General features: G+C 37.7%; 1 pseudogene; it reads right to left on the bottom strand.

Moving 5' to 3' along the window:
• Positions 1 to 8,398: 8,398 nt before the first annotated feature.
• Positions 8,399 to 8,519, bottom strand: LOC123647871 (annotated as a pseudogene).
• Between the last annotated feature and the right edge of the window lie 385 nt (positions 8,520 to 8,904).

Genomic DNA, 8,904 nt, shown 5'->3' with positions numbered 1-8,904 from the left:
TAGGTCTGTGATCCATTTTGAGTTAATTTTAGTGAAGAGTGTAAGGTCTGTGTCTATGTTCATTTTTTTGCATGTGGATGTTTAGTTGTTCCAGCACCATTTGTTGAAAAGATATCTTTTGTCCATTATATTGCCTTTGCTTCTTTGTCAAAGGTGATTTGACTGTATCTGTGTGGGTCTATTTCTGGGCTATCTATTCCATTGATCTATTTGTTTATTTTTTCACAAATATCATACTGTCTTGATTATTGTAGCTTTATAGTAAGTCTTGAGGTTGGGTAGTGTCAGTCATTCAACTTTGTTCTTTACTTTCAATAGTATGTTGGATATTTTGGGTCTTTTGCTTCTCTGTATAAACTTTAGAATCAGTTTGTCAACATCCACAAAATTACTTGCTGGCATTTTGATTGGGATTGCATTGAATCTATAGATAAAGTTTGGAAGAACTGACATCTTGAAAATATTGAGTTTCTATACACTGATAATTGGTATAAAAAATACTGAGTTTTGCTACCCATGAACATGGAATATTTCTCCATTTATTTATTTCTTCTTTGATTTCTTTCATCAGAGTTTTGTAGTTTTTCTTATATAGATCTTGTATATATTTTGTTAGTTCTACACTAAGTATTTCATTTTTAGGATGCAAATATAAGTGGTATTGTGATTTTAATTTCAAATTCTACTTGTTCATTGCTGGTGTATAGGAAAGTAATTGGCTTTTGTATATTAACTTTGTATCCTACAACCTTGCTATAATCACTGTTAATTTAAAGTTTTTTCATAAATAGATACATATTACTTCAGAAAGAGAAATTAGGAAGCGTAAACCATGCTCCCTGTCTTTCTAGAGGTTATTTTCTTATCACCACCACCAATACTCCCCACCTCCTGGTTTAGCACTCCAGAAATCTAATAGCTTTTCAAAGCTGTACCATGAATTTACAGTGTCCCAGTGTCCTTGGAACAATAAAATTTCCTTTTGTCCTGCTCCCATGGGTCCAAACGAGAGCAGAGAGCAGTTGGCTACAGACAAGAGGAGTCATCTGAGACCTGCTATTTCAACCTCAACTAAAGGAGCTTCTCAATTTTTCCAGAATTCTCAAAGTATCACTGGAACAGGCAGAACCCAATTGATCCAGTAACACAAGACATAGAGTGAGAAGCAATTGTGTTCCCTGGGGTCTCCCCAATTTCTAGGGGACTTTTAGTAATAGAAATACCCTTTAAGATGCTATAACAGTCTCAAAAAGACAAGACATATTCTCAAAAGTTGCTAAATGTTTGTTGCATTTTTCTGCCTGTTTGCTTGTGACATGTTTCCTTTTAAGTCTTGGCTGCCTGCCTCCCAAGTGTCTGAACATCAGCAGAAACTATAAAATGTTGGCCTTTCTGTTTGTATTTTTTATTTGTTTTCTTTGTTAGAATGTGTAGCTTTGTTCAAAGCAAATCTTGACTTTATGGAAAACAGTCAAACTACTCTCTTCCAAAGCTAAGTTTGGCAGAAGATTAGTTTTACTGGACAAGATACAATGCTCCCAGTTTTTGTTTCAACTCTGTCAGTGACCTTGTGCATAATTAAAATGGAGATAATATGAAACAACCGAAAATAATGCTGCAAATAAAACAGATACTTTCCCTGTCTCCAGTTCTGTAACTTGCCTTCTTTGAGATCTCATACAAACAGCTCTCCCTATTTCAACCTTATAAAATGAGAATGAGCATTCAGGTTTACCACAGAAAGTGCTTATAAAAAAGGTTTTGAAAATTCCAAATAAAAAGACCTCATCAATCTGCTGGTTCTGCCCAGACTTAATTGTACATGCAGCTTATTGTATAGACCTGATTGACCTAGATTCGTTCCCCATCTTTCCCCTGTTTGGCCTGTATTACAAGAGGGCAGACTGCTTGCAGGCTGTATTTCCCTGGCTTCTGAATGGAAATGGGATACTAAAGGATAAGAAGAAAGAAGAAGCCCTTGTATTATTTCTCTTAGTCCCTCTCTGCCTTGGGCAGCAATTTTTAGGAAGCCTGTAGCTCCTCTGGTCTCCAACCGTGGTACCAGCTTCTGTGAAGTGACTGTACTCCTTAGGCTTCGGTAACACTGCCTCCTCCCTTGGCCTTCCAGGTTAGGGGTGATAGTGCAGTGGCTTCCTGCTTTTGCTTATTTCAGACTGTCTCAGTTTGCATTTTAGCTCTTCAATCACTCATGTAGCCAATTTCCTCTGTTTCAAATATAGTAGTCCCCTTAGCCATAGTTTTGCTTTCCTTGGTTTCAGTTACCCACAGTCAATTGCAGTCCAAAAATACTATATGGAAAGTTCTAGAAATAACTAATTCATAAATTTTAAATTATGCAACCTTTCTGAGTAGCATGATGAAATCTCACTCTGTCCTGCTCCATCCTGTCTGGGCTTTAAATCATTCCTTTGTCCAGCGTATCCACATTGTAGACACTACCTACCAAGCAGTCAACATCATCTGCTCTTGACATCCAGCCATCATTATTGTAATGGCTTGATGATCCAGGATCACCCAAAGGAGATAATCCTCCTTCTGACATATTGTCAGAGGATCAATAGTAGACCACACAGGTAAAGTGCTATTTTTATCACATTATATCAATTGTACATAATATCAACATGACATCACTGTTGATGATGGTCTTCGTCACCTGACTGAGGTGGTGTTCATCAGGTTTCTCTACGGTGAAGTTCTCTTTTCCCCTCATTCTGTGCTGTACTCTCGGAAAGTAAGTCACTGTGCAGAACCCCACACTTAAGGAATGGGAAATCATGCTCCACTTCTTTGAGGGTGGTGTACTTACATAAATTATTGGGGATTCTTCTGATCAGATTTGTCTATTCTCCTTTATTTAATCATTTATTTGTACTGGTATAGACTTATGGATATTTATTTTATTTTCTTGGTTATAAGCCAATAGTACTTTATTTTATTTTTGAAAATTATTTATTTTTATCTTTTTTTAGAGACAGGGTCTTGCTTTGTCACAACATTATAAATACGCTAATACCACTGAACTGTACACTTAAAAATGGTTAAAGTGGTAAATTTTATGTTATGTTTATTTTATGTTATTTATTTTATTTTATTTTATTTTATTTTATTTTATTTTATTTTATTTTATTTTATTTTATTTTATCAAGACAGGGTCTTGCTCTGTCACCCAGGCTGGAAAGCAATGGCACAATTATAGCTCACTTTAGCCTTGAAATTCTGTACTCGAGTGATGCTCCTGCCTCAGTCTCCTGAGTAACTGGGACTACAGGTGTGTGCCACCAGGACTGGCTAATTTTAATTTTTTTTTTGTAGAGACAGGGTCTCCCTATGTTGCCCAGGCTGGTCTTGAACTCCTGGCCTCAAGCAATCCTCCCACCTCGGCCTCCCAAAGTGCTGGAATTACAGGCATGAGCCACTGTGCCCAGCCACTGAATTTTATTGTTCAAATTGTTCCAGCTTTGGTTATTGGGAAATCTTTCAGTTGGCTCCTACAGCCAGTCCTTTGACATATCCAGTCATTGTGAAGTTTTTCGAATACTTCCTTACTTTCTGGCACTACGAGATACGCTAGGCTTATCTTGTATATTTCCTGATCCAGTGCTAGAATCAGCCATTTTACCAAAGAGCCCTGGTTCCTTTTATTGGAAAATGGCAATAGAACCCAAGATCTGGGCTCTAGGTATGCTCATTGCTACCTGGGTGTCCCCATTCCTCTTTTATTCCATTTGTTTTCAGAGTTAACTAATAATTCTTCAACATGAGCCTCCAAATTCCTTTTATTTTCTTTACTCATGAAGATAATTTGCATGGCAATGAAGCTCAGAATGAAAAAGCAGAAAAAATAGGTGTTCAAGTCTAGGTTAGGTCACTTTTGAGACCATTATAGATTAGGAGATTGGACCAAATGACCTCAAAAGTCTCATCCAGTGCCAAGGTTTTATGATATTTTATTCTAATAGCTTGATGTAGAATGACCTCTCACTTACTTTCCAGGTGGCCTGAGATAAGAGAGATGAGAATATGCATAAGGATGGGGAGTATATTAGTTTGGCTGGAATGGAGAGTTTCTATACCAAGTGCTGAGAGATATGGTTGGAAAACCTTTAATATTGGGACTAAGTATGGGAGGGGGGCAGGGTGGTCTTGAATACCAGGATACATTTTGTAGGCTGTGGCAGCCATTTTATTTAAGAAACCAGATTTATACATCCAATATTTTATAATATGCATTAATATTATAGAAAGATTATTCAGTGTGAGGTTTGCTATGCAAGGGCAGAGAGACGGTAATGATTTGCCATGCAGTTTGTTGACTCCACTAGGAGTCAGGGCAGGGGGTGCCAATTTCTTTTCTGTGTCTTTATTGATACATACTACTCATTCTCTTTATTATCTAGTGGACATAGATATTCAAGTAAATTATAGGAGTATTTTAAATACATTGTGTGAAATTAAGTCTGAAGTGGACTGTACAGACTCATTTTCCTTCATAATATTCTGTTCCTATTAGATTTCAAGCAATGCTAGGAAGCCCTAGAGGAAGTAGAAAAATGGTATATGTAACCCAATTGTCTCACTGGATGATTGTATGTGTATGTATAATCTCATTGTCTGAGGCTAGAGGATCACAGGAGAGTGAGAACAATTTTGAAGACTTGGGCAGGAAATATTAATAGATTTTAGTCTTTATACTGACATAATAAATATTGTCCTGCTTACTTTTTCCTTCTAAGTTTGTTATTTATTAATTCCCCCTTGCACTCTAAACTTTGACATTTTCATATATACACATATACATATGTATATATAAAATTCCCCCCTCCCTTATGATTCATCTTTCTGTGTCTGAGTTTGGGTTAGATGGTTAATCTATATGATAGGTAATCACCTTCTGAAAGAATAATAATTTGTACAGAGGCTTTTTACCATGTGCCAAATCTCCCGTGAACTGATAACCTTAAAAACTAGACTCTAATCCTCACCTTTAAAATTCTTTAGTATTTTTATGACCTGATCTTCTCATCCTTTTTTTCAGCTTTCTATCTGCGTCTAATCCTTAATCAAATTATTTGTATAGGTCATCTGCGAGTAGTAATTGTTCAGATAATAGGAAATCATTATTTTTACTAAGAAGACCAAGTCTTATGATTTTGATCCACTCTATAATTCTTGCTTGTTAAGATGTGAATATTTAAATATTTCTCTCAATATCATTTAGAGGAAAAAACTTTTTAACAAAACTAGTCTCGTTTGTCAAATACTTAAGGAGCATTTCACAGTGAGGTTTAAAAAAAAAAACAGAAGCAACTCATTCTGCCTGTATTGTTATCTTACATAAAAAACAAATGGAATTGAAAGCAAGACAGAGAAGTAATGCCCTGGAGCCAAACCAGAGTACCAAAGGACTTGACTGCCAGAGTGATAGGAAACTAGAAATGACTTCTGAGAGAACCGAAAAGGATTTTAGAAGAACGAGTTCTATGAATAAGTCTGACCTGAGGGGTGGTTGCCTTTTCCTGCCTTTGCTGGAAAATGTCACAAGGACTTTTTTGGGTTCAAAATGGTGAAGGGAGGAGGAGAAAGTCAAGTCCATCAAGCCCAGTGATGAACATAAATTGTGTTAGGTCAGAGCAAAGGTAAGACTTCCAAAGGCAAATCAACCATTACTTACCTGTTTGTTGAAATAGATGCATATTTTTTGCAGTTTTTATTTAATCATTATGACTACTTTTTTTTTTGGAGGGGGAAAAGGTACCATTTAACCTTCGGTCAGTTAGGAGAGACTAATTCTTAAATTTGCCTGCATTAACTAGACTTCCGTTCAGATGGTTTGTCTTTGTCATTTTCATTGTTGTTGCCACTAGTTCAACAAACTATCGGGAAGATGGCATTTTATGTGAGTGTATGATATGGCTGGAAAGAACTATGCATTTTCATTACTTCCCACCTTCCAAAGCATCACAGTGTAAGTCTTTGCCAAAAACAAATGGAAAGGGAGGGGCCGTGCAGACATTCTCTGGCTGGCCTCCGACAATGCTGACAGCACACATCAGCCACTCAGCACTTTTCTAAGTAGCAGCTAATGCCCGGCTACTCAACTTTAACCCAGGAAAAGGAGGTCATCTCAAGAAAGAAAAGCACATCAAAGATCGTGCTGGTGGTCTACTGGGGAAGGTTGTCTTCTGAGATTTCCTTTAGCTCAGTGTCAGCACCCTCTTTGGGGGTAGAAATGCAAGTGCTTTTCTGACAAGGAATGAACTATATGTAGATTCATCATTGCAAGCTAAGAGAAAAAATGGTTTTTTATCTCAGAGTATTGGAAGAAATCATAATAATTAACATTTTTGAGCATTTACTAAGTGTTAGGCACTATTCTTAGTGTCTTACATAAATTTTCTCTTTTAATCCTTAAAATAATCAGAGCTATACCTCATTTTTCTCCTAAGATTAAGTTCTTTTTTTAGTAGAGCATATGGGAAAGTCCTGCTCACTTCCCATAGCCTCATCAGTAGGCCAGATACCCCTAGTATCTGGTAGGCTGAGTAATGGTCCCCAAATATGTCCATACCCTAACCCCTGGAACCTGTGACAAAAGGGACTTTGCAGATGTGATTAAATTAAGAATCTTGAGTTGGGGAGATTATCCTGAATCATCAGTGAGGGCCTAATGTAATCACAACAGTCCTTAAGAAGTATGTAGGAGGTAGAGAGAAAGAGAGAGAGAGGCCATGTGATGGTAATAGAAGCAGTGATGGGCTTTGAAGATAGAGGAATGGGCCACAAGCCAAGTAATACAAGCAGCCACTGGAAGCTGAAAAAAGGGCAAGGAAACAGATTGTTCCTCAGAGTCTCCAGAAGGAACGAGTCCTGCTGATACCTTGTCTTTAACCCAATGAAACTGATTTAAGTTGAAGATCAAAGTGCTGACAGACCCAGTGTCTGATGAGGGCCTACTTGCTGGTTGCAGATAGCTGTCTTCTCTTTGTATCTTCACGTGGTAGAGAGTAGGTCTCTTCTTATAAAGGCACTAATCCCACCATGAGGGCTTTACCCTCATGACCTAATTACCTCCCAAAGGCCCCCTCTCCAAGTACTAGCACACTGAGAATTAGAATTTTAACATATGAATTTTGGGGAGGGACATAAACATTCAGTTCGTAACAGTTTTTTTAAGGCACTAAATTTGTGGTAATTTGTTATAGCAGCAATAGAAAACTAATACATCTATAGTTAGTGTATAATTTAAGTCTTGTGAGACAGTTATGCAGAGCAACTTGTCAAAATTGTGTACACAGTACAAAATGCAGGGCATCTCAAAGAGTTCTTGAGATTATATGTTGCTAGGTAGCACCCCACTATAGGACCTCTTGTCTTTGTCCTCCCTTATCCCTGCTAGCACTCCTCCACCCTTACAGATGCACACATAGGAACAAAACAGCTTTTCTCTGGGTGATTAGTTAGTCTTCATTCTCAGAACAAGAATCATTTTACATTGTTTTCAATGTAAAATGGTATTAGGGAGAAAAAAAATCTTTGATTTGATCTCAATAGCTCTTAGCTCCCAACTTTGTCCTTACTTGTGGTGTGCTGAAGGATTCATTCAAAATAGAGAGCTGGGATAACAAGGGTAAATAGAAAGGAAAATCTATTTGTTTTGTCCTTTATTATCTTAGGATAGTAAAAGTGATTAATTTGCTTACTCTTTGGTGTATTTCTGTGAGCCAAACTTTGGTGTGCTTGATATTTAATACTATTTGGAGCCTTTGCAATCAGGAGCTATATAAAAGTCTCTGATAAATTCTATGGCTAATTGGAGAAGAATCTCAGGCATTCTGGTATAAGGAGAGTGATAATCTCAATTGGATGCAGCATCTCAAGAAATACATTAAAGCGATAGTGGAAAAGAGGAATTTTAGTGGAATACAAACTACCAAACTTTTATTTTTTATCTTTTTGGACAGAAAGTAGGATTATTGGCAGGAGAGAATGAGGTGGCAGCACAGTGGAAGCCCTCATGAGTGCAGAGCCCACCACTTGTTCAGAGGGCCAGAATTAGGGATGAATTAGATCCCACAGCCATCTGGGAAGAGCCACTTCTCAGCCACCATGTCTTCAAATTCATCCACATTAAATGTGATAAAGCCCCACTTCTTTGAGATCTGGATCTTCTGGTGGCCAGGGAACTTGAACTTGGCCCTACATAGGGCCTCAATCACATGCTCCTTGTTCTGCAGTTTGGTGCGAATGGACATGATGACTTGGCCAATGTGAAACCTGGCCACAGTGCCCTGGGGCTTTCCAAAGGCACCATGCATATGTGTCTGGAGCGTAGATTGGGAACAGCACAAGGTCTGACACATGAACATATATCGGAAGGGACTGTCTCCAAAGTCCTAGCAACCCATACAAGCCACAGGCTGCGTACACTACCAAAGAGGCTGCCATTGCACACCAGGCCCCCCTGAGGAGAGAAGCACGGTCAGTTTAATTGCCTGCAGGATACCAAACTTTTAAGGAGCATTTTATTACTAACATTAACTCTAAGAGGCAGTTAGGAAATAGTGTTCTGGTGTTTAAAGTATTCATATAATTGAGAGTAGCTCTATAGCAACAGTTGATTTTCAAAGAATATAACACATTAAAATTCAGCTAATGTTGAAGCTAAATTGCACATAATTTATTTGAATTTCAGGGATTCAGATCTTATACAAGATTATATTTTGTAACTAAAATATCACTGAACTGTAGAGGTACAGAGAAGAGGGTCTTCCTTTGTATTGCTGCCCCTCACAACCACCGGAAGTAAATTTAGTGCCTGATTGGCTCTGAAGAATCCAAAATGCTGAAAAATATTTTCTTATGATCCCTGTCATAAATTTAAAT

This window comes from Lemur catta, chromosome 11 (genome assembly GCF_020740605.2).
Source record: "Lemur catta isolate mLemCat1 chromosome 11, mLemCat1.pri, whole genome shotgun sequence".
Taxonomy (NCBI): domain Eukaryota; kingdom Metazoa; phylum Chordata; class Mammalia; order Primates; family Lemuridae; genus Lemur; species Lemur catta.
The sequence above is the reverse complement of the archived record's forward strand: the minus strand, read 5'-3'. Positions and strand labels throughout refer to the sequence as shown.